This window comes from Phragmites australis, chromosome 19 (assembly GCF_958298935.1).
Source record: "Phragmites australis chromosome 19, lpPhrAust1.1, whole genome shotgun sequence".
Classification (NCBI taxonomy): domain Eukaryota; kingdom Viridiplantae; phylum Streptophyta; class Magnoliopsida; order Poales; family Poaceae; genus Phragmites; species Phragmites australis.
In genome coordinates this window covers 15,532,836-15,560,003 of record NC_084939.1, presented here as the reverse complement: position 1 = coordinate 15,560,003, position 27,168 = coordinate 15,532,836, and positions in this window count along the sequence as shown.

Below are 27,168 nucleotides of genomic sequence, written 5' to 3'. Positions count from 1 at the left end.
TCAGTTATTACCCCATCTTCACTAAAAAAAGGTTGTTTCTTCATGATATCAGAAAAGAAGTAATTATTTTAATTTGCAAGAAGCACCTTTTTTTCTAAAAGATAAGAATCTTCTTGCTTAAACTCATCTGCTACACTGGTTTGTTTGTCATATCATCTTAAAGACACACATCCATCGTGCAGACATTATTGTTATCATTTTCACCTTTCTTATCCGAGCGACATATAATCCTACTCCCACTGAACCAACGGAATCAAACTTATTCATACTTATGTTCATTCATATCTCCCAACTAAGAGGAATGGCAGAGTGAAAAAAGATATCAGAAGCGCGCGCTTTCACCCTATATCATTGATCAACCCTTGAAAGACCATACTGATAGTTTACATATCAAGTTGTTATTTTTAAGTAGTCTGAAATTTTATTATGTTCGAGTCAAACTCTGAGACTATTTAATTTGTATAGAGATTAATGTGCCATACAACTTTGTTTTGATCCAATGGAGAAAGAATGGGACTCATGCTTTAGGAAATATCACTCACCTTATCTGATAGACAAAGACAAATTACTGTTTGGTGTAAAGAAAACAGTGGTAACAACACTACTGTTCAGGGCTACATCCTTCTAGCAGTCCAAGCGCACATCCCATCCCTGCACGTGCCACTATAGAAAGCAAATTCTGTAAGACCTATGGGAGAAAGATCTCCACGAGACTTTCATCAGTGCCATACATTTTAGATAAAAACTCGTGCATGCATGCAGACGTGGTGGAACAAACGTGTCATATAGAGACAGTAGTCTACGTGTAAGATTCTTGATCTCACATAATTTGCTTGCGCCACCGTGCACTCCTGCCCAGCAGCCGACGAGCACCTGCGAGGCAGTACACAGCTCCAACCTAAGCCTGCTCCTCCTTGGCCTCTACCTGATCCCCTTGGAGACGGCGCGGCACCAAGTGCCGGCAAACGGCGCGGCACGCGTGTGCCTGCCGGCACTTGGTGGCGAGTAGTTTGACATCTCGAACCCCGTCGTGGGGCGGCAGGAGGCAAGCTTCTTCAACTGGTACACCTTCGCCGTGTCTTCGGGCGGGTTTGTTGGGCTCGTGTTCGTCGTATGGGTCAAGAACAGTAAAGGGTGAGATATCGGGTTCATTGTGTGCGCCCTGTGTATTCTCTTTGGGATGCTCATATGGATTGCCGGGTTCCCGTTCTATAGAAATCAGCTGCCCAGTGGAAGCCCCATCACCAGAATATTGCATGTATGTGTTGCATTTTTCGTTCTGTGAAGTTCCATCAAAATGATTTTGTAGCTGTAAGCTTAGAAATACGCGGTTCGTTTTGCAAAACTTGTGTGTGACAATAATAGCTCATAGCCTGATACGAAGGGTATTCGTAAGTAGAGGTTTGTTTTGAATCGTCAAATTCCGAATCACAAGAAAATTTTGGCTGAAACAAAATAGAAATGCGGTAGGTATTCAATTGCTTCCATGGATTATATAAGATGCAGTGGTCTCCATTTAGTTATTGCGTTGGACAATGTAGTCCTTTTTGTTGCTTTTAAATTAGCCAACCAGCCCTTGCACCTGTGTAGAAAGATTTGAAAATATTGTCAATCCTGTTGGTGCTGGTTTTGACAAAGGTTGTTGGTTGTTGTGACAATCTTCTTTGAATGAGGACACTTAGAATACTTCTGTCCCTCTTGGCCACATTCAAAGCATCGACTATACTTATAATGTCGTGTAGAATGATTTCCTTGACAAATGTTACACTTTGGGTATGTGAACCACTAATTTTATTTCTTATTGTAATATTGTCCAATGATCTTTGACTTTTTGATTTTGTTCCCTAGCTTGAACCTTGAAAATCTCGAGAGTGCTTGTTTCATTTTGTCTCAATTGTAGCTCCCTCATCTTGATATGACTGTTCTGAGATGTATGCTTTATTCACCACTTCTCGAAAGGTGTTGAGCTCAAAGACTTTTACTCGACCATGGATGACACAATTTAGTCCATCTTCAAATCTTTGCACCTTTTTAATTTCATTTTGGACAAACTCAGGATCGTATCTCATCAACTTTGAAAACTCAATTTCATATTAATTCACAGATTTGCCACCTTGTTTGAGATCAAGGAATTCTCACTCCTTTTGTCTTTGACACTAGGTGGAAAATATTTTAGATAGAAAGCTCGCTTGAATATTCCCCAAGTGCCAATGGTACCTTCAGTATATGACTTTCTACGTGCATTCCACCAATCAAAAGCCATTCTCTAAGCATAAAGGTAGCATATGCAATCTTTTCGATATGCAAACATTTCACTACATGGAAACATTTCTCCATACCAGTTATCCAATTTTTGGCCACGAGCGGATTAAATGTCCCAATGAAAGTAGGGGGTTTAAGACAGTGAAAATCTACATTGTGATTATGATGGTCTCCCTCAGATGTTCTGTCTGTTCTAGGGACTTGCTGACTAAGTTGTCGAATCAATGAACATTATTGTTGTTGTATGTCATGTTGCTTTCCTAACTTTGCTATCAATATTTAGGATACTTGTGTCATCTCAAGCTAGCTTTCAAGAAAACTCGGGACACCATGTTCTGTTGTTGTTGTTTGACCCAACGTGTCAGCTCCTTTATCCTTGTTGTTCTCATCATAATGGTTTTAAGCCATTTCTTAATTAAGAAAACCATCTTACATAAAAGTACACTAGGATATAAATGCATCTTAATTCGAAAGTTAAGATACAAATAGTTTGCAAGAATGCATCATGCATCTAACTAAGCATTTCCCAACAACGCAACCTAAGGCTCTGGTATCACGTTAACTGTCATGCCCCAAACACGGACCCACGTGATAACCAAAAATAAAATTTACATAGATAATATTAGTGGTTGGTAGAGTAACTAACGTAAGCTTTGTTTATAACAAACTATGATAATTTATATATACAACTCATTTTAAAGTAAAGAAACTATTAAACACCTAAGGCAAGCATGAGTATAAAATACTTAGCAAGAAATAAAGCACATGGAAAGTTATTTGAAGTAAAATTGATGAATGAATATGCTTGTCTCATATTGACATTAATTTTTCCATCATTTCTTTATTTAGCTCTATAGAGATTGTCAAATCACTAATATCACAATGCGACCCACCATGATGAGATCAGAGCTTTTCTATGGACAATATCAAATGATAGTTTCGATGCACGTGCCACAACATACCTGTGAATAAGAGATATGTTATACCTTCCAATAAATATCCGGCTTCATAACTAGATCTTACACTAGGCATTCCCAATGAATTTGGAAATGTATCGACTGCCCATGTAACTACCACTCTAATGGGAAAATTACTAAACTAGTGGTTGACAATATTTATGGCTAACTTAACTAGATCATGTATATTTCTACTCTAGAAATACTAAGTATCACAACCATAACTTCATATTGTAATACTGATAAATAATAATGCGTAACAAAGCATTAAAAGCACTGATGTATAACAGATAGTCTCTCAAATAAAATATATAAAACACAGCAAAACACAATAATAATGAGAGTGTTAATGTAGCTTGCTAATAAAGTCACAATAGTAGGGGTGTCAACGCAGCTTGCCTGGGTTATGCCAAAATCTCAAAGAAAATAGTTGGCCCCTTAGCTCTAGCTTGACACTATCAACACTTCAACAGAGATCAATCTAATAGCCTGTCGAAAGCTAGAATACCGGATGTAGCAGAACTAGAAATCCGAGAATACCACTAACTATTGTCCTCTCAATGTATTCACTAGAGCTTGTGTGTAAGACTGTCTCTCAATGATGAGAAGAGGAGGTATGATAAATGGAGTACTTACAAATTTCTTCCACCACAGGTTGAGGGCTGCTGGGTTGCTACCAGTCGCTAAACTGGTGGCGCCAGCTCAGGATGGTTCTCCCTGATTCCCACTTGACTCCACATTGCTCAGTGCATGGGTCGATTTCTGGAGGTTGGAGACGAACAAGTTTCACCTACCAATTGGTGAGATTGACCCAATGCTAAAATACTTCTCGATGCTTCTTGGTTTTCCTATATTAGGGGCAGCAGTCAAACCAATCGTGGTTGAGGCAGGGTGGAGGATGGAGTTGTTGGAGCGATTTGAGGGGGTCTTGCCGCAGGACCTAGAGCACCTAGAGGGACAGCAGGTGGCCTTTGCTGGGAAGCATGGTCCTAGTAAGGCTTGGGTCGAGCATTTCCACACCTCGTGCTTGACCTAGGACACAGAGGATTGGAGAGTCTTTAGGCAACTAGAGGCTTACTTAGTATGGCTTTTCAGGTGGGTGATGTTCACCAGTATCGGGTGGGCTAGGATCCACCGAGAGCGGACCAGCTTGAGCTAGTCAGCGTTCCATGTCACCTTGCACACTGCTGTCACGATGTTATACATTGTTCTTCCTGGCGCCCAAGACATGATGAAGTGGTTGAGACATCTAGTAGGAGGTCTCCACCATCATGTATTGCACTAAGCCCCTCGCCCATGCAACAGGGGACATCATCCCAGGTGGCACAACCTAGGCTCACTTTCATATCAATACCAGGGTGGATGGGATCCTTACCATGTACATTATATCATTTAAGAAATATTTGTTTCCTTGTATTCACATTTCGAGCTATTAAAAATAGCTTTTCTAATGACACGTTTAGAGTAGCTGTCAGACACCTTCTTACCTACTATTTCTCCATCGTCAGGGATCTATGGCCATAGTCAGCATGTCTCGTTCACGAAGTCTCCCATCACTCAGTGCTTCTCTCAGATGCCTAAAGCCCCGCAACCTATGCACACAGCCTACTCAGGAGGATACAACCACCCCATCAGCAGCTCAACCTAGACAACCACCAGACCACTTCATGTATTTGATGGACCATATCTGTTGCCGGGTTAGAGGAGGGCCCAACAAGAGGGCTAGAGGAGGTGCCACTTGACATCCATGTACTTAGGCATACATATCTATCGTTACAATTTAGGACTCTGTTAAGAACTTGTAATCCATACTAATGTTATGTTATTTGCGTGCTAGTCTCTTTCTATTTCTGTGCACACACTACGAGTTCCACAAAACAATCATAACCTTTTGAAAATTATTTTCTCCGTTAGATAAAAAAAGAAATTCAAAACTGAAATTAAAAGAACGTGTCAGCATATGGATCACCAACAGACCCCTGTCATCATATGGGTCACCTACAGAGCATCCTGTCAGCAAAGCAGGGCATCCTATCGGCACGACAGGTGCCGATAAGTCCTATTGGTAGAATCTCCTACTGACATGATTGTCTGTTGGCAAGACAAATGCCGACAAGAGGCATATCAGCATTTTGCTTGCCAACAAGTCCCTTGTCAGCATTTCATCAACCGACATTGTACTATTTTAGTAATTCTTTTAAAATGGATATTATTTTTTCAATTGTTCATTAAATTAATATTTTTTTTAAAAATGTTCTATTTATAGTGCTTATTTTCTTGAGGCCCAAGTTATCTTGTTCTTACATCTATCATTTTCCGTAGGTAAGAAGAAGAGTTTTCTTAGCTATCAAGAAAGCTTTTACTTGGCTTCAAGAAAGCTTTTACTTGGACACCAAGGAAGGTTTACTTAGGTATTAAGAAATCTTTCCTTGGTCGCTAAGAATGTTTCTGGGAGTGCAAGTCAAGTTGTAATTTGCATTGGCTTGCTCAAAACAACGGGCAGTCCTAAGGATAAAGTTAGCATGTGGGTCCTACTCGTAAGTCTCCACTTTTTAATATATTTTTATGTTAGATTAGTAAAAGATTATCTTAGACTAATTACAGTACTTAAAAAATAGAGTTATTTGATAATGCAAGCTGCTATTATTCTTAATCATTAAACTTATCTATGGATCAATTCAGTTCTTAAATTAATTAGTTAGCCAAGCCTCTAATTATCTTATAATTAATGAATTGGTTTCTCACACACTATACCTTGTGATGCAAATTCAAACTTCCTATAGACTGAGCATGGGCAAATCTTTGAATGCATTAATACCTACTGACAACCATCTCTTAAGTATCATTTGCTTCAGAGAACCATACTTTTCAGTTATGTGCACTAGAATTGTTTAAGAATACATTTCTTGTGAGTTCTCTTCATTATCTGCTTTGGAATGTAGATGAGGCCCAACCTCATTCGCAGATGGTTTGGATGCTGGTCTCAAGTCAAAACTTGCTCACCAAGAAGCTAACATAAATGATATTGCTTGTCCAATGGGTACAGTCCCCATTCTTCAAAACTATGGAAGAGCTTGAATTGCTATTTCTTTCAATGAGAATGAATACAAGAGCACTCTTCATGTATGTCATTAAATCTATGTTCAAACGGGTTACAGATAAAATTCAATATAAATAATAGTATATGAGCCAAATGTTGGTATAGGTAACCCGCCAAGATATAGTGGAGCAGTTGTGCAAATACAAAATGGTCTAAATAATATTATATGAGCCAAATGTCGGGTATAAGTACAATATACACAAGATGGCGTACGTTCTTACTTGCTTATACATATTTGCCACAATGTCACTTACACTTTTACATTTTGCATTAAGCTTTACTCTGAAATTTAAGACAACTTATTCTTCATTTAAAGGTGGACCCACAACTTTACGGTGACAAGCATGCCCATTTTGAGATTGCTTGGGTAAATTAATCATTTATACTCGATAATTTCCAACTAATACAAAGTCATCTATTCTTTCAAAACACTAATATATTGTTTCTTGCATTAAAATGTTAGTTCCTAATCACATCTTAGAGACGTAATTACTAGCCCTAAACCTAAACACCCTAAATGCGGAAGCATGAACATCATACCAGAGCATGTGGACACCATGTTAAAAAGGTGATGCCTCGGGGTAGATTGATGGTGTACAGGTAGGTGAAGATCATTGCCATGGATAATGAAGATATGGATGCAGTGCTGTAGACAAGGTAGTTGCCATGCTTTTGCGTGTTGATGATTGCTGGTAGGTAGTTGTGGATGAAGCGGTGGTGGCGGCGGTGGCGATCTACCTCGTAGCAGCGTGCGTGAGGATCGGTAGGGTTAGGGATGTGGGGGAGGTTAGGTCTAATGTGAAAATTGGATCTCATGGCTGCCGACCCCCTCCCTCATGTATTTATATGGCGCTATCTAAGATGGGACCGCAACCAAGACGTTGGTTGCACCCCCGATCAAGACGTGTACATGGACGGAGCTCCCCCCTTATCCCTCGGTGGCTTCCATTAGGATATGTTCCAGAGCCGAGATCAATATCCAACATTCCCCCCCTCCCCAATGATTGTAAGGCTAACATCATGAGTCCACTCTCAATGAAGCAGCACACTAAGGCAAACCGTTATAGTGGTAATGAAATGCCACTGGAACCCAATAACATATAGCACACTACCCCATGTCGAAATTGATATTTGTTATGCTTAATAGGAGTTTGTTTACTTTATGATCCTCTTATCTAGAATCATAGGCTTTCTAATAAACCCACATCGGCAACATAATCATGAAAAATTATGGGTGATAAGCCTGTAGTGAGTGGCACGCAAGTATTGTCTTAATATTCATATGCTTGACACTGATAGTTTGATCATTGATTTTACTTTCACAACATAATACTAAATGTCGATGTGTTTGATAATACCACTCGACTTAGAAAACCTTCTTAAGTTGTTTTAAAATGTTGTCCACCACTATTAATCTGGGTATACAGTTCTTTAGCTATACAGCCTACCCAGTAGCCACATAACATGCTGAAAACTCAGTTTTCATCGATGATGATGCCGTAAGTATTTGTTTGGAGCTTTTTCAAGAGATAGCTCCTTTAGCGAGGGTGAGGATATGACATATCTGATCAGTTTCATAATGGTTCTTCGGACATTGCATATTAAAATACCCCAAACTTATTGGCCTTAAACAATAGTAGCATGCGAGGCAGAGCAGTTATGCATATTGTATTTCTTTAGTGCTTTGTCCATATATGCTTTTGGACCTGTATCGGTGAACATCAATACAAAGAGTGTAAAAGCTTCACTGAGATCCTTCTTAAGACTAAGATGGTTAATTTTTGTCCTTTTAAACTTTACTTAAATGCAGTTGTCAATCCCTTCTCTTTGAGTGTTGCTTTGAACCTTTCGATAATTTCCCTTAGAGTCACACTATGTTTTGTAGATCCATTTACAACTTACTATTTTGGCTCTGTTGGGAGTTTCTACTAAGTTTCATTCATCATTATCGCTCATAAACTTGAATTGATCCTTCATGACATTAAGCCACCCAGGCCAACATTCTTTACATGAGTTGAGATCTTCTGAGACCGCTGAGGCTCATCGTTAGGGGCTTCATTAGGAATTTCAGAAACCTCAACAACTCCCCCTTAATTTATGCAATAGTCAGAATCACATAACTCTAAAGGGTGGCGAATCACTTCCTTAATGAGACACTCTATTCTCCCCTTGAAACATGGCCTAGAAGACAATGCCACAGTTTCAAATAAGTCTCATTATTCACATCACAAACATTTAGGTTTATAAAGAATTCATTCACAGGAAGGAAGACAAATAATTTTTGAATTTAATGATACAACTATTGCCTTCAGAATTACATTAATAACCATAATCGTCAAATGAACAAACTAAAGTAAGATTCCTCCTAATGGAAGGAACATAAAACATTATTAATGGAGATTCTTCTAAAATTTATAATCCTCTTGGAATTTTCTCTTGCTGGAGCTGCTAACATGATGCACACAATCTTTATTTTCAGCCATTAGCCTCTCCTCCTCTTGGACACACATCAGAATCAAGTCACTCATGGTCCACTCCTCCTTCTGAGTGTTGTAATGAATCTCAAATGGAGTAAACTCAGGAGGTAGAGACATCATAATGAAATGGAGAAGAAAATCCTTAGACATCTCCATGTCCATACACTTGAGCTTGCCAGCCATGTCAGTCATCATCATAATGTGGTTTCTTATGCTATCAACCCATCATACTTAGTGCTTAAAAGTCCCTGAATGAGCGTACAGGTATAAACCTTAGAGGTGTCTTTGAATTGCTCCTCCATGGATGCTAGGTATGTCTTAGCAGTATCAATGCTCCCCTTATCCCAACTGGTATTTAGTTCTTCATAACCATTAGAAACAAATGGTTCTACTGCTTCCACTTCACAGCAATAACATTATAAGTTTTCTTAAGTTCATCATAATTCTCCACGCCAATGGTGGGAGCAGTGGGAGCATCAAAACTGAGTGCATAATCAAGCTCCAGAATTCCAAGGACAACCATTACTTTTGCTTTCCAAGCGGGAAAATTTCTTCTTGTGAGCTACTCGATGCTGTCAATTGTAGTAGCAATGGTGGAACTGTTAAGAGTGGATGGAAAAACTGGGCCTGATTAGAACATTATCATGAAAAAATATTTACACTAAGATAAACCTACGTTGGTCTGATTAAAATCATGCAAAAGTTCAATTCCAGTCTGTATCACTGTTGGGCAGAAAATGGAAAAGAATCTTTAATAAATACATAAGTGACACATAATTACAATCAACATTGGTTATAAAGTAATTATGGACCTTTGTAAAGTTTAGCTCATGATCGCTTACAATGTTGGTCACTATGCAACCACGGCCAAAAAGACATCAATATTCTCTAAATAAATTTTCCCGTTGGTTCCAATTTATGCAGAGGAAAAAATCGTAAATTTTGGTGCATAAAATATCATTATTTGGGCCTCACTAGTGAATTAAAATAAAAATATTAAGTTCACTGGAAAAAGAAGAATGATAGTTCCCTTTATGTTTTTCAGGAGTTAGTTTCTTGAAGGTGTGGCGACACCCAAGATACGAAGCTTGGAGGCGAAGCCCAAGATATGAAGCTCGGAGGCGAAGCCTGAAGGCTGAATGGGCACAATGAAGCCCATAGGGCGAAGATACACGATGAAGCACGAAGGACCAAGGGTGTAGTGAAGCCCTAAGGCCAAAGGAAGGTGGCAAAAAGTCCTTCGGTTGGTGAGCGAAGGCTCACCTAATAAGGAACTCGCAAGTTAGCCTAAACTTGACGAGAAAATGGCTAATGAGAGATCATCAGTAGCTTAGATGTAGGGTCCAGTGCGGGTCCCTTAGGACACGTGTTAGGATTCAGTTGCTTAGGGCTATATAGGTAGACAATGATGATAATACCCCTAAGATATTCTAGGATATTCCCTAGTGTTAGCTGGAATATTCCTATGGATAAGGGGTAAAGATGTAATGATAACGAGAGTGATTGAGGTATGCCTATAAATACCCTCACTAACCTAATGTAAATGGAGAAGATGAATAGTTATTACACCAATAATTAAGACATTGTTCATTGTGTTGCGATCACGATCATAACACTTGGCGCCATTCATGGGGATCGAACCCACGACCACATGGTTGTCTCATGCCACTAAAAACCAAGAAAGAAAAGGCACAAGCGTCTACGGACAATGAGGGGGATCAAAAGTCTCTTCACAACAAGAAGGACCGGTGGTGGCGACCAAAGGGGCCAGGCTTTGACGAACCTGGGTCCTGGGTCAAAATACCCGCAACCGGCATGGGTGCCCTGGGTGAAAGGGAGGGGGTCCGAGGCGATCATGCCAGATGATCATTGAGGTTGGATCGCTACGCTCGAGGCCTCAAAGCATCATCGAGCTCTCCCACATGCCCCAACAGACCATGAAGTGAGAATCAGAGGAACCCCATCGATTGAGGCTAGTAGTTCAGGGCTCCCTATTAGCTACAAGTCCGCAGATGTGATATTGGCCTCCGGGGTTCAAGATGTCGTGATTGCACTTTTACAACGGTGAAACTGACCCGAAGGAATTTGTGATGAGCTTCGAAGCCAGGATAGAGTCCGCATGGGAGAGACAAAACCACCATGGCCAAGGCTTTTGTCCTAGCCATCAAGGGAATCACACTCTCATGGTACACCTCTCTTCCATTGAGAATGATATTCTCTTGGGAGCAGCTTCGGGAGACACTTTTCTCACATCTCTAGGGCAACTATGCAGCTCTGGTCACCATGGGAGATCAGTTTGTAGTCAAGCAGAAGGAGGGCAAAAGCCTTAAGGAGTTCACTCGTGCTTCGTGTGGGTGAAATGTCAAGAGAAGAGTCTTAGTTATGATACCGTGATAGATGCTGCAAGACAAGGTCTTCGTCTAGGTGCCCTGGCCTCGTGCCTGGTGCGGAAACTGATCAGAGACGTGGATGCATTGTTCACCAAGATAGAGGAGTACTCGAGGGCTAAGGAGGATGAGCTTCAAATACATGTAGATAGGCCGACCTGTAGCAAAAATGGCACTATTAGGCCATGATTGTAATTTTGGTGATTAATGACAATATAGTCAATAGGATTAACATGTTTGTCAAGAATATGTTAGTAGGTCTCATGGATGCAGTACACAAAGAAAGCACCACAGCCAGGACAAAGTTGGACTAAATTGGACAAGTCCTAGGAAGATTTTCCTCAGCAGATGTCCAGTCCTCTAGGAGTTGAACTCATCAGAGCATATTTGGCAAAGGGAGAGAGAGGCCTGAAGACCTCATCGAAAGGTCTGGTGATCAGCAAGTGTGTTCACCAGAGCAATTCTTCCAGAGAAGGGTGTCGTGCTAAAGAATGAAGGCTAAGCCTCACCAAATAGTCTGGTGATCAAAGCATGGTAACACCAGAGTGTTTCTGTCTAGAAGGCTGAATGGAACAACCCACCGAAAAATGATGATCAGAGGAAGATACACACTAGAGTATTTCCACCAGAGAAGGTTGCAGCCGTGGAAGATCGAATATCAACACGCCGGAAGGTCCGATGATGAAGCTAGGTTACATCGGACAATACACCAGATAATGAACAGTGCAAAGAGGCAGAACAAAGTTCAAGGCATCGGATAGTCGGGTGAAAAAGTGATGTGCACCGGATGCTCTCATCGGAGCAATTTACACATAGATGATGCAGTTGGCTCGGATGGCTCAGAGTAACTCACCGGATAGTCCGGTGATGGAGATGAACTATACACCGGAATGTCTAGTGTTCACAGAGGCTTGAGTGGGGTTCCAATGGCTAGTTTATGAGAGTGTACTCACTGGATGATCTGGTGTTAGTACTATTGTTCTCACAGAATCATCCAGTGTTAACAACCTTTTTAGTCATTGGGTTAGCGGCTAATGCGTGGGTTTCTGGCTATAAATATCCCTCCACTCAGTCATTCGTAGGAGTGTCATGGTGCTGGAGTCTAGAGGAAGCTCATACACACTTGAGAAGACATTCAAGCCACCAAAATGCTTAGTGTGATTATCCAAGGCAATTAAGCATAAGATTAGTGAGTGATTAGTGCTTATAGGCCTAGAGAGAGTGTTACTTGGTGATTACTGCCTAGAGAGTGGATCAAGGAGTGATCCAACCTTGAACCAAGTGGTACACCAGCACTTCGGTGTCTTGGTAACTCATCGGCAAGCTTGTTAACCCTCCAACTTTGTGTGGAGCAACGACGAGAAGCATGTACGGGGACACAGAGATTCTTGCCTTGGTAGCTCAAGCTCCAAAGTGATCATAACAGCATGGAGCCGGAAGAGAGGCTAGTGGTGAGACCTTGCCTTAGTGGCTTGGTAGCTCATTCGGGTGGAGGCCTTATCTTTCTGACTTGGTGGCTCAAGAGCCATGACCGGGTGCCGACCAGGAGCATATCCTTTGTGGAGCTGCAACGTGGACTAGGGTTGGCATTCATGCCATCGATACCATGGGATAAAAATCCCTTGTGCTGAGTTTGCTCTCTCTACCTCATTTACGTTTTCGTATTTACATTCTTACAATTTACCTTCTTACATAGGATGCAAATGCTTTGATCGGTAGAGTAGACACACTAGATAAATCTAGAGCACATATTGATATAAATTGATATAGGTTTATCTTGTGTAGTTTTTGGACCAAATAGATTCTAAGTGTCTTAATTCACCCCCTCTTAGGATATCACCGATCCCTTCAATTGGTATCAGAGCTAGGGCTCACATCTAGCTCATCAATTTGTGTTAGAGCTTCACACTTTTCACAAGATTTCACCATTTTAAGTGGTATTTGAGCCTTAGTCTTATTGTGATCAGTTAGGCTTCACTGCCTAGTGAATTATGACGTTCGGAGTTGGGATGAATTCCCATAGTGCTCCACTTTTTCAATGGCACAAACTTCCCCCGGTGAAAAATTCTAATGTCTTGTTATTTGCAGGTTCGAGGATTAGATGTTTGGAGAGTCACCAAGGAAAGAATGAAACCTCACATCACCAATAAGGAGAGACAATTAGATGCATTGGCAAATAGTATCTTTTTATCATCTATATGTGTTGATGCATTTAATTGTGTTTATTCTGTCACTAATGCACATGATATTTGGAATAGTCTCATTGAAATACATGAAGGCACAAAAGATGTGTGCAATGAGAAATATTACGTGTTTGTTACTAAGCTCAATAGCATCAAGTAACTACCCCATGAAAGTGCTAATGAAATGTACTCACGTTTGAATATTCTTGTCAATGAGATCAATAGATTATGTTTGACGCCAATTGAAGATGATCAAGTAGTGAGAAGAATACTTCAAGCTCTTCTTCCAAAGTACATGTTGATAGTCTCCATCATCTACAACAACAATGACATCAAGAAGATGACTGCAAGTGAAGTGCTCAGTAAGGTCACTCCCTATGAGATGACAATGAACATAGAGATGGAAGCTTCTTTCTCATCCAACACGAAGAACCTTGCTCTCACAAGAAAAAAAATCTCAATCCCAACATATGAAGCCAAGGATGAGGAGATAAGAGCAAGAGTCAAGCTCAAGCGAAGATGATGGTGATCAGGATGAAGAGAGTGATGAAGAGGATGATCAAAGTACATCAAGTGATGAAGAAATTGATCTAAAGATGGCCAAGCTCTTCTCAAAGTTAGAGAAGAACATGAAGAGGATCCAAAGTTGACCATCCTATCTCCATTGAAGACTTGGTCACTACAATTGATCATATCAAGAAGGAGAATGAGAAGAAGAAGACCAAGAATAAGAGGGAGACAAGGGGAAGAGCCAAGGCATTCGCAAGCATACAAAGATGGGTGAGCAACGATGAAGAGTCAAGCTCAAGTAATGAAAGCTTCACCATCCTCCCCACCAACAAAAGCTCTTCCTCAAGGTCGTCATCACACAAGTTGTCATCGTGCAAATCATCTCAAAAGTACATTATGGCCAAATGTATGGATAAAGATGTAAGTGATGATGAATCCGATGAGGATTCTCCTTCCTATGATGAACTCCTTCATTTGATCAATGTGCAACAAAGGGCACTTAAGAAACAATCTAAAGAGCTTAAGAAATTCAATGCACTTGATGACATTCATGCTACCTTTGTTTCTAATTATGAACAATTATTGAGTAAATTCAATTTGCTAAACAAAGAGCACGATGAGCTTAAAACTAAATTTAAGTGCATTGAATCTCACATAAGGTCCCTTTGAAGCAATGTACCTCTCTATCTAATTTCAATCCTAAGGTAGATTCTTCTACGTCTTGTGATGATTTAATTGCTTTATCTAGCTTACCCTTTTGCAATGAGATTTGTGTTGAGATTGTTGTTGTAGAATCATCTAACAACCTCGTTGGACAAGAGAATGATGAGCTTAAGCAAAAGTGGAGAAGCTTAAGAAGGACTTGCGAGTTTAAAGGGCAAAGGCATGTCCAATCTCCTCAAGATAACCATGTTTTCATGGTAAAAAAGCTTGCGGAGGGGTCCACTATAACATGTTTCAAATGCCATCAAGAAGACAACAAGTACTTCCAATATAAACAAGTTGTTGGAGGTCATTGTTAATGACCCCCGACGGCCCCTTGGCTCAGCTAGCCCATGCCCTAGGCCCATGCCTTCTGAAGGCCGCTTTCTGACATCTAGGCTTCAGAATAACCACCTCCCAGAGCCATGACTCCCGAAGCCTCCATCTCCCGGAGCCATGCCTCCCGAAGCCTCTATCTCTTAAAGCCATGCCTCCCACCGAAGCCCCCATCTCTAGGGCTCAGGCAGGCTTCCCAAAGGCTACGGGGTAAGCCATCGGGCCTCAAAAAGATCTACTAGAAGAGAAATGCTGATCATCCTTTGCTTGCAAGGAAGTGACCAGCATTAAGTACCTAGGCTAGTGGGCGCCATCCTGACACCCTAGTACAATGGAGGTTATCCTAACACCCCTGACAGCATGGCGCCGGGCCGCAATTAGCAACCGGCTCACCCCTCTGGGTACAGGCACCACAATAGTTACCATGGTAGATATTTATCTTCTATGTAGGGTAAAAAGTAGTTATCCAGGATAAGGCCATGTAACTCGGCTAGATCCTGGATATTTTGCACATAGCAGTAACTTGTACGCTAAGCTACACACAACCCTATAAATAAGGGGCCATGGTCACCTAAGAAAGAGAGCATTCTCAACACAGCACGGAGGAGCACAATCAAAAGTCTTCCTGTGATACTCCCACTAGCCCGGTCCATATTTTTACTATCAATACATTTCTGGTGTTCCTTCCTCTCAAACTTCATCTCCAAGCTTGAGTCTCCTCCTTAGAAGAAACTCTCGCCGTACTTGCTAGGGCATGACGATATCTTGCTCCAACAGCGCGCTGTCCGTGGGGACTCGGAAATGGAAGTGCTAAGAGAGGTCGGATGCCACCCAAGAAGAAGACCACCAAGGCCGCAGTGATGGCAACCGACCCCCTGGTCACGCCTGTGCGGTAGTCCAGAAGACCAGGCGCAGACCGCGCCTTCGATGGCCCCCAACAGAGGGAACGAGGCCCTTACGACCACCGCCAACCTAGCCATGACCATAGCTGCGGCCGACACCGAAGGGCTCACTATCCCGGAGACCCAGTAGCAAAAGCAGTAGCAGGGCGGGGTCCCCGCTGTACCCCTAGGGGCCGCGGCCGACGCCACTACCGAAAACACCATTCCACCCAAGCGTCAATGACGCATAGCAGCACTCCTCACCAGTATGAAGGAACTACAAATGGTTTTGCGAGTTGAGCAGCAGGCTACTCGCATGACAACTGCTGCCCCCGTGATGACCAGCGTTGTTCCGATCCAAGCTCTACGGGCCGATGAATTCTTCGATGCCAGGCCCCGTAGGTTCGGCCTCCGGGGCCCTGGAGCTGATGTCGTGAGGATCCCCTACAAGACTACGACTCTCCCCTATAGGCCGACCTACAGAGGGCGCCCTTCTTGAAGGGCTTTCAGACCCCAAGGCTACCTAAGTTCAAGGGGGATTCATACCCTGATGAGTTCGTCCAGTCCTATGCCCTTGCCATAGAAGCTAGCGGGGGCAGATCAGCCACCATGGCTAAATGCTTTCCTCTCACCTTGGAAGGGGTGGCCATACGCTAGTTCTGGGCACTAGACCCTGGCGCTATTCATGCCTAGTCCTAACTTTGAGACCTATTTCGCAGTAACTTTCAGGGCACCTTCGTCGAGCCAGTAACCTCCAGAAGCGTATTCACTATCAGACAGGAGCTGGATGTAACCCTCCAGGATTACTTCCGAAGGTTCTCCCAGACCAAGGCCCAGATTAGAGGCATATCAGACTCTTCGGTCATCAATGCCACGACCCAGGGCCTGGCTTAAGGCCCCCTATACAATTGGCTGAACTGATGTCCCATACGCACGGTGGAAGTCCTCATGAGCAAATTCGAGGAATATGCACGCGCAGCGAAGGAAAAACTCTGTTGTAGGCGCTCGTGAGCTACCAAGACTTCCCGTGTGAACCCCGAGAAGTCACACACGCAGGTGGGATCGTCGCACGCCCCCTCTCCTCCAGCGAATAGGGCTTCGAGGAAGCTCAATCCTCTGGGTCCCATAGGGGCCAACAGCGACAACATTGAAACATCAACAACATCAGCCCCAGCCGTGGGGCTCCAAACCAAAACCACCCAACGGGACGTGGCTGAAGATGCCTCAGAGGCATCCCAAAGCGAGGCTGCGCTCCGAACCGGTGTTCTGAGGAGAAATCCTGGTGCACTCTACACAGCACAGGATGAGGACACAACACTGACAACTGTCAAACCCTCAGTACCAGAGAGGTCCAATGATTGCATGCTACCGGCCAGCCGGCAAGTTGATCATCTGGTAGCCATCCATAGCGACAAAGACTTGGCTAGACGCATTGAGTACAGGCACCCTACTCCACTCCCCGGTCGCCACATCCATGCAGTAACCCAGGAGGGCTCTAAGGACCCTCCGTTGGCATATCTCGGGCACCATGGCCCTCCAAGGCCACAACCAGAGGGAGACATAAAGCATGTCCCCATACATCCAGACCAACCTGACCGGGCCTTCCAAATAGGGGCAGACCTCACCTTTGAGCAGGAAGCCCAGCTTCTGGCCATCCTACAGAGTAACCTCGACACATTTGCATGGTCACTGTAGGACCTCCCGGGAGTCGACTGCTGCATTATCGTAACTGTTTTCACAAAGCGCTTTTAAACAACGCCTTCTAACCAACTTTTGCAAACATTTTTTACCCATAGAAACCTATTGCAAGCATGAATGCATCAAACACGAATATAACCTATCGCAATTTAAATTTAGAAATTAATTTCTTTCTATTTGAAAAAAAATTACAACTCCTATTTCATTCTAGAAAAATTTTAAAATATTGCAAAAATTGAAAATTTAGGGTTTTACAAACCTACCCCCTTATGTTGAATCTTGCCCTCGAGATTCAGAAGGATCAGAGAAGAAATGGGAGAATTCTGCCTTTAGATAATCCTCTTTTTCCCAGGTGGCTTCCTCTTCTGAGTGATGCTTCCACTGTATTTTGCACATATAGACTCGACTATTCCGGGTAACATGTTCTAACATCTCAAGAATCTTGACCGGATACTCTAAGTAAGAGAGATCTTCTCGCACATCCAATTCAACTGCGACACATGGAAGACATCATGCACTCCCGAGAGTTGAGGTGGTAACTCAAGCTGGTAAGCTACTTCGCCTCGTCTTTCCAGTATTTTGTACGGACCAATAAATCAATGTAAAAGCTAGCCCTTGACTCTGAATCTGCGTAGACCTCTTATCGGTGACACTTTGAGATACAGAAAGTCTCCTACTTTGTCAGACCCTGATTTTCAAACTTCACGAATTTCTAAAATTTTCCATGATTAGATTATAGGTTGAATAATTAGAATAGGAAAAAGCCTATTTTCTACATTCAAATTCAAATTTGAATAAGGTTATTATTTGATTGAATGCATGCATGCTGAATAATAGGCATTTAGGTTTTATTTTGAGTTGTTGATTTTCTTTGGATTTTATTTGAGCTCATTTGGATTTTATTTAAAATTCTTCTAAGTTATATTTTATTTCCAAAATATCAAACTATTTAATTGGCTTTTAAATGTTTTGAAAAACTTGTTGAATTTTTTCTAGAATTTATAGGTTTTAATTGATATTTTATTTGACACCATTTGCATTTCTTTGTTTTATGAAATTCTCCAAAATCCTAAGTCTAACTTAGCCCAACCCATCTCTTTTCTTCTCTCATTTTTCCTCTATGGCCCGGTCTTTTTTTCCCTTGGACCACGCGAGCCCAAACACCCTAGCCTATTCCCTCTCGCCAGCCCAAGTCTCCACCCTCCCTTCTACCTGGGCCCAGCCATCCCGGCCCATCCCCCCTGTGCCCCGCCTGCCTCCTCTCTGGGCCACACGGTCACGCGCACTAGGATCAGCTACCGCTGCGCCCGCCCACACTTGATGGCACCCCGCGCCCTTGCCACCTTTGACGTGTGTCACCGATACATGGGCCCCGATCTGTCGTCGTCCTCCAGGACTCCTGGCTGAGTCCAAGCCAGAGTCGTCGCACTACTGCCCTTCTTGCCCTGCGTGCCATGGATTTCCCAAGCCGCCTGCCTATATAAGTCAAGCCATCACCTCCTCCAATGACTGTGGAATAACAGATAGCCATGCACACTTAGATCTTCAAAGCCTTAGCCTTTACTATGGTGCAGATGTAGCAACAGTTGTTAGTGTATGCCCCTCCATCTCCCCAGCATCCATCAAGATTTGGAGAATTCAAGAGAACTCAGCCCCTAACCTTCAGTCATGCAATGGAGCCTATGGATGCAGATGATTGGCTAAGGATATAGAAAGAAAACTACAAGTTGCATAGTGCACCAATAGAGAGATGGTTGTTTATACTTCGCACCAACTCACTGGTCAAACTATGGACTGGTGGGAGACATATTGTGCTGCACATGAAAATCTATTAGCTATCACCTGGATAGAATTCAAAGCCAATTTCCATACTCATCACGTGTCATCAGGGGACATTCACCTGAAAAAGAAGGAATTCATGAGCCTAAAGCAAGGATCTACGACAGTAAGGGAGTAACTGACCAAGTTCACTCAGTTATTTAAGTATGCACCAGGCAAAAGTGGACACAGATGAGAAGAAGTAGGAACATTTTCTAGAAGGTCTGAATGATGCCATTGAGTATGCCCTACTTCCTCAAGAGTTCGCTAATTTTCAAGCTATAGTGAACAAAGCTCTAGTGGTTGAACACAAGCGTCATCAACTGGATGAGAAGAAGAGGAAGATGTCATTCCAAGGATAAGGAAACAATGCACGTCCCCGTGTGTCAACTCAAGATCCTCAACAAGGGCCTATGTTCCATCCCAATAATCAGTACAAGCCTCAACCTCAAGAATTTGTTAAGCGCTCTAATTATCGAACACCTTGTTCTACTCCGCATGTCATTCCTCAAGCCAAGAACAACCCAGTTACTCCCTCCTCAGGCAAGATATGTTACTATTGTGAGAAAAAAAGACACTTTGTGAGATATTATCCTAAGAGGTATCCAAACCAGTTCAAAACCAACACTCCAAAACCTACTCAGTCTCAATCCCAAGCACGTAATGGAAGCTAGACACCCGCCCAGAACGACCATGGATAGCAAGACTTCATCCGTGAGAAGGACAACCATGTCACCGTAGAAGCTTAGTAGGAACCAAGAAGTTGAAAGTGATATATCACATGTCAAATGCAACCTTGTAATATTGTGGATCTGATGTCATATCTCCGTATCATCAAACCATATTGCTTAAGTACAATCTATGTTAAGACTTGAATGGAAGTTTTGTTGCCCCTCATTCTACTTGAGAATTGTTAATCTTTCTTCGCTCCTTCTCTAGTTTGTCTACTCCTCAAGAATTAGAAATACAGAAGTCCGCTCTTTTAAGGGAGGTAGACTTTCTAGCCAATCTGTTGGTTCTGGAATCCAAAGACACAGAAGTTGTTCCTGGAAATGGATAGTTAGCAAGTAATGGCGTAATAAGGTGTGACGATGGAATGACAATACTCAGAAGCTACACTCCGATCCCAGAAGTGATTGTTAAGAATAAGTACACTTTTTTCGGAATTAAGATAGGCCTCCATAAATCTTTAAGGATAAGAAGGTCCATAAAGGTCAATTGACAGGTGAGAAGGTCGTTAAAAATGAAGGAAAGATCAGGAGTGCTAAAGTTATGGATTCTCGGGAGATGGTTCAGATAACACAAAGATGTATCATGATAACAAGGATCGCTATTGTAGGTATAAATGAAAAGTGATGCATCAAAGTAAGTGGCCCTATGTGATGCATGTCATAAGTTAAAGTAGTATATCAGAGACAACTACAATTGTTGAAGATACTAGAAATGGAATATTTAGGAAAAATTTAAATACCGACGGTAATCAATAAAGTTTTGTCGTGATAGTTGGGAAAGCCATCAAAAGCAAAGTGGTCAAGGTATGTTAATGCAATGAGGTCACCACTAAGAAGAAAAAGCGATTTGGAAAGCGAGAAAAAAAATTAAAGATCAAGTTCCCTTATCTCTTCACTGATCTGTATGAATCTCGAGGGCAAGATTCCTTTAAGGGGTAGATTTGTCACACCATGATTTTCAGATTTTGCAAATTTCTAAAATTTTCCAAGATTATATTATAGGTTGAATAATTAGAATAGAAAATAGCCTAATTTCTACATTCAAATTCAAATTTGAATAAGGTTATTATTTTATTGAATTCATTCATGCTGAATAATAGGCATTTAGGTTTCATTTTGAGTTATTGATTTTCTCTAGATTTTATTGAATTTTATTTGAGCTCATTTGGATTTTATTTGAATTCTTCTGAGTTGTATTTTATTTCTAAAATATCAAAATATTTTTTATTGGCTTTTAAACGTTTTCACAAACTTGTTGAAATTTTTCTAGAATTTATAGGTTTTAATGATATTTTATTTGGCGCCATTTGCAATTCTTTGTTTTATGAAATTCTCCAAATCCTAAGTCTAACTCAGCCTAGCCCATCTCTTTTCTTCTCTCATTTTTCCTCTGTTGTCCGATCTTTTTTCCCTCAGACTGCACGAGCCTAAACACCCTAGGCCATTCCCTCTTGCCAGCCTGAGTCTCCACCCTAACTTCCACCTAGGCCTGGCTATCCCAGCCCATCCCACCTACGCCTCGCCTGCCTCCTCTCTAGGCCGCACGGTCACACACACCAGGCACAACTGCCACTGCACCCACCCACACCTGATGGCGCCCCGCACCCTTGCCACCTTCGTCACGCGTCGCCAATGCATGGGCCCTGATCCATTGTCATCCTCCAGGACTCCCAACCGAGTCCAAGCTGGAGCCATCGCTCTACCACTCTTGGAGTGCACGCCACGGATTTCTCGAGCCGCTCGCCTATATCAGTCAAGCCATCCCCCCTCTTTTTCCTCAAGATAATCTTGCTGAAACATGAGCAAGTCACCGAAATCCCTAGCTGCTGCCACCACCATTGGAGCACCTTGGTCGATCTCACTGACTCACTGCTTTTGTGCTGGGTTGCCACCGCCTAGCCATGCAAAAGACTGGCCATCGCCCCCCGGAGTCCATTATGCCCTCGCCCCTACTTACAGTTCACCGGAGAGTCACCGCCGATGAGATCCGAGAGCCTCAACCACCTCCTCTAGCCACCTGCTCATCTTGCCGCCTCTCTGAGTCATCTTGTACCCTAGTTGAATTCACTGACCTTGTCTTGTGCCCCTCCGCCGCTCGCTGTTGAATTTTGGCACTCACGACGTGGTTTCCTGGCTATCCTCTGACTAGACTGTCATCGATCCTGAGCTTCCGCGGCCGTGCTACCATCCCCTCCAGACTCATCACACCCAAGCCATCCGATCTGTCATCCAAGGTCGAGATTAGATCAATCTCTTACCCCTTTGACCACCGACCAATCAGACGCCGCGATGTGTCCACATGAATCTAGTCATCCATGCTTGCCACCTCTACCTGTCACATTAGCAAAGGCAATCCACTTGTCAGCCACATTAGATCAACCAAGCATAGTCATTCTATCCAGTTAGCAATTCGAGCTTCTCTAGTACAAAAATAATTCCAAATATTCCAGTAAAATTGTTTTGCAAAAAAGTCCATGCAACTTCAATCCCTCATATCTTCTTCGTTTTAGCTGCGATTTGAGTGATTCTTGCCCTCAAATTTTCCTAAATTCATGATCTATCCAATCATGCCAGTTTAGGTATCAATTCTCCATCTCTACAGTAGATATCCCTTATTAACATCTAGATCCTTAGAGCATGAAGATATTATTTTGATTGGTAAATTTATGGTTGTTACAATAGCATATAGGTCATGGCCAGATCTACATGTCATTGTACCATAAACATAGGTTTATGATATTCAAATAATATATTAATTTGTAGGTCATACATGTTACTACTTCAGTCAATCTTTTTATCATTTCATGTGAAGCCTTAATTGCTTGTTCTTTCCTCATATGAAGTCCAGTCAATTCCGTTCGCTTTGCCCAGCTCAATCAAAGATCCCAGTCCATCATTCTATTCATTTTATATTTGCAATTTGGAGTTTATCTGGTCTTTATTCGATATTGGTTTGGTTTGTCGATAGAATCTGCGATTAGTCGATAATGCTTTAGATCTGTTCGAGAGATTTCAAGACCAAGATTTCGACAATATAGAGTATCATTTGGGTAAAAAACAAGTGTCCTTGATCATCTTGAACCTTGTTTTAAAATGTTTTGTTTTACAAATTGCATGCAATGTCTATTAATCTGACGGGTAGTCACCTATGTTAGGGTTTGCCCTAGTTTTTCCCTTGTCATCCCTTGGAAGCTAGGTGGTTTATGGTTAGGTGTCTTTTGTAGGTAGAAATTCTTAGCCATGCTTTTAGGATGTTAGGAAGTGTCATATACTTGACTAATGAACATAAACAATGACGATGGTTAACTTGTTAATGGTTTTGCAATATGGAACCTTAGTCGGTTTAGTGTTTGCAAGTGACCTAAATAAGGACCGTTTCATGGAGCAACAACCTAAGAAGTAACATACCAACCACGAGCCTTTATTAATTCATGGATTCCAGTGTGTGTGTACCAAATGGTAGGAGTGGATGTGTGGGGAAGGCTTTTAAGCCAGAACAATTTGGATAGTGGAAGTGGACATGTGGGGAATGTATGTAAGATCCTGAGACCATTTGGCGCAAGAGGGGGCTTCTGGGTAGGAGTTAGACTCGCGTAAACCCTGGCGATGAAACCTGGAGTGATGGTGACACATACTAGGGGGATCCATTGTAAAGGCTTCATAGTGATCTCCTGGAAACACACATCGGAAGTGTGTAAAGTGCTTGACTAGCACTGTAACATGGAGACTTTAGTTACTTGCTTGTAGGTGACAAAATCACGACTCGTGGGGAAAGCTGGACAACCTCTGCAGAGTGTAAAATTTAATATATCCGCAGTGCTCATGGTCATGAGTGACTTGAATCCTCAAATGATTAGTTGGTTTTGGGATATGATTTTGGATATGGTGGTGGAATAGTTATGGTTATGGTTTGGTGAAACTGGCGGTAGTAGATGGTTATGATTTATAGGATAGTCAACCTTGGGTGCTGGATAAAGGTTGGTTTAATTGGGGTTATATTCACTTAATAGCTGCTCAATGTTTTAGTCTAATTTTTTTCTTTACTAGCATTTATGCAAATAAACTTTTGTGTTAGTCTGTCATTGTTATAAGCCTGCATATCATTATTCTCCTGCACACTTGTTGAGCGCATCATGTGCTCATACTTTCTATTTTCCCTATGCCATGCGATATGTGTGGTACTGCTCAGTAAGTGAATATGTTGAAGATTATCAAGATGAGGCTGTGACGTTCTAAGCGCGTGTCTCCCGGTCGGTTGCCTGTGGTGCTGTTGAGCACCAGTGCTTCTGTTCTGCTGCAGATATCTACATAGAAGACAATATATGTCAATTGCTATAAGAGTTTAACGTTTATTCTATAAAAGTATTGCTTTTGTTACTTCACCTATAATGTCCTTATGTGTGTTAAACATCCTGGGCACACATAAGCCATATCTGGTTTTGTTTGTTAAAAACCGGATGTGACATACTTTGAAGGTCAATTCTCAGTGTCAATTATCTGCATAGCTCTTTTGCCTTGATTGTGCAGTTTTTAAATTATCCCTAATCTCTTGCACTTGTCTTTCTGCTTCCCTTAGAACTTCTAGGCCGAATGCATGACTTTCCCCAGTCTGGTTACAAAATAGTAGGGTTCCACACTTCCTTCCATACAAAGCTTCAAAAGGAGATATGGTCGCTGGTGCTAAAAATTAGGACGTGACTAGTACAATTCTGCTGCTAGGGTTGGTTGTTATTTGGTCGCTGCTGCTAAAAGTTAGGACGTGACTGCTGTTGTTGCTACTGTTACACTAGTAGCACTAACAGCTTTTATGCACCTACAACCTGATTGGGCATCTTCTGCGGTGGCCTCTGCTACTGATTTGTCCCTCCATGGTGGAACATAGGACCTGTAGCTGGGGGGTTGAAATTGGGACAGGTGTTGCTGCCTGAAGACTGACCTTGCAGGCTATGCTTGCAGTCTTCTCCGAGATTCTATTTCTTCTTCTCCATGATGAAAGCTCTATCCATCGGCTTCTGCAAACTGGGGTACTCATTGGCCGAGAGGGCATACTGTAGTCCTATGTTGAGACCCTTCAGGAAATAGTCTTGCTTCTTTTCGTCGGTATCCACATCATTGGAGGCATAGTGAGAGAGTTGGGTGAACTTGGTGAGGTACTCTCTCACTGTCATGGGTCCTTGCTTCATACTGAAGAACTCCTTTCTCTTCATCTTCACTTCTCCTGCAGGGACATGATGTGCCCAAAAACTATTCCAGAACTCTACCCATGTGATCTCTTGGGGATCCTCGTGACCGGTAGTGTATGCTGTCCACCATTCCTGTGCTGGCTCAATAAGCTGATGGGAAGCGAAAAGAACTCAATAAGCTACAACTTGCTCACAATAGTCTTTAACCAGTCATTGGCCTCCATAGATTCAACTGCCTGGGAGAAGATGGGTGGCTTAGTACTCAGGAAAGTCCTGAGCCTGGACTGTAGCTTTTGCAGCGGTGCTTGCTAGACTTGAAGTTGCTGGTTTATAGCCTGCACCAGACCTTGGAGTATTGTCATCGCTTGGTTGGCAACCATCAGAGGGGGCGGGGGTGAAAGATCGTGCTGGTTCGCGTTGGTGTTGTTGTCGATGTTGGTGGTGTTGTTGTTGCCATGCCTGGTATTCACCATCTGTTGGTAGCCAAGATACGAGAGGGGGAACATAAGAGAAAAGCAAGGGCAGAAAAACAAGACAAGAACAGATAAGAACAGATGAAGTACGAAAGAAAGAAAGGACTCCCAACTATTATTATATTATTAATTGATGCAATGTAGAGGAAGAACCCCCACATTACACCAAAACTCAATCAAAGATCCAACTTGATGAGGACATCCCTTCCATTAATGCAATCATGCCTATTGCACAGCAGGGACCAATGACTCGAGCTCGAGCACACCGAATCAATTATTAGGTAAAGTTGTTCCTTGCTGTCCAAACAAGTTCCTCTCCGAATGTTAAAGCCTTGTGATGATTTTCTTATGCTTAGAAACTTGGGAGACGTACCAGCTGGACATAAGAGTAACCAAGGTAACCATCAGGTGGATGCTGGTGTAAACAAGAAGATGATCAGACCAAACGTCCAAACTGCACATTCGGACCTCCAGGCAGCACCATTTTGATTTGTCCATAAGTCTTTGGGGCTCATGACTACTTGTTGGAAAGATCTCGTCATCTACATTCATATGGATCCAACACTAGCATCAGACTCCATGAGAGCTGCTCAGAATCAACGAAAGAACATTCGGACCTCCAGCCATGGGCCTTGGTCCTTGTATCCCGTAGAGCCCACTATGGGTCCATTCTAAGTTAGGGTTTCTTCCCCCCATGCTCCTGGCCGCCTCCTATGTATAAATAGCACCAGCAACCACCAGGAACAAGGTTGGGTTTTGTTTAGATGCAAGATAGCTTCAGCTTCTTCCTTGTAAACGCGTGGGTCAGCTAGACCACCTGTTTTATTAGATTCAGAACCCCAACTTCGTGTGTATCGGTTTCATCCTTGGCAAGTTCTGTGCACTGTTTGCTTGTCAACTTGTTCTTGCTTGTTCTTCGATTTGCTAGCAGGTTCAAGGTTGTTCTTTGCACAGCAAGAATAGCAACAAATTAGAGCTGGTGTAACTATCGCTAAGGCGCAGCGCCCCTGTTGGTCATTGTAGTCAGGCAGCACAACGTTGAATCCACCCCAAATCAAGTTATCCCCTCTCACCGAAAGGTCAAGACCAGCCCCTGCCTTTTCACAACTAATGACAAGGTTCACACGACAGACACAAACATCAACAACAGACTCAACAGACAACACAAAACAACTGAAACACTCAGGACTAAATGATTTATTTTGCTAAGGACATCCTCCTGGGTCGATACTACTCCTCATATGTTGGACCTGCTGCAGCCTACAGATGAAGCATCTTGCGGGAACGAGAACAGGGTGGTGCAGCCACGGGTCTCTCAGGAGCCTCCTCAGGGAAATGGTCTGGATCCTCCAGTAGAATCTAAAGCTCATAGATGCTCTGCCCCTGTTCCACGTGACGCTGATGCATATCCTCAAGCTCATTGAGGGCTCTGTCGAGCTCTGTGTATAGGGCAACATTAGACTGCCATCTG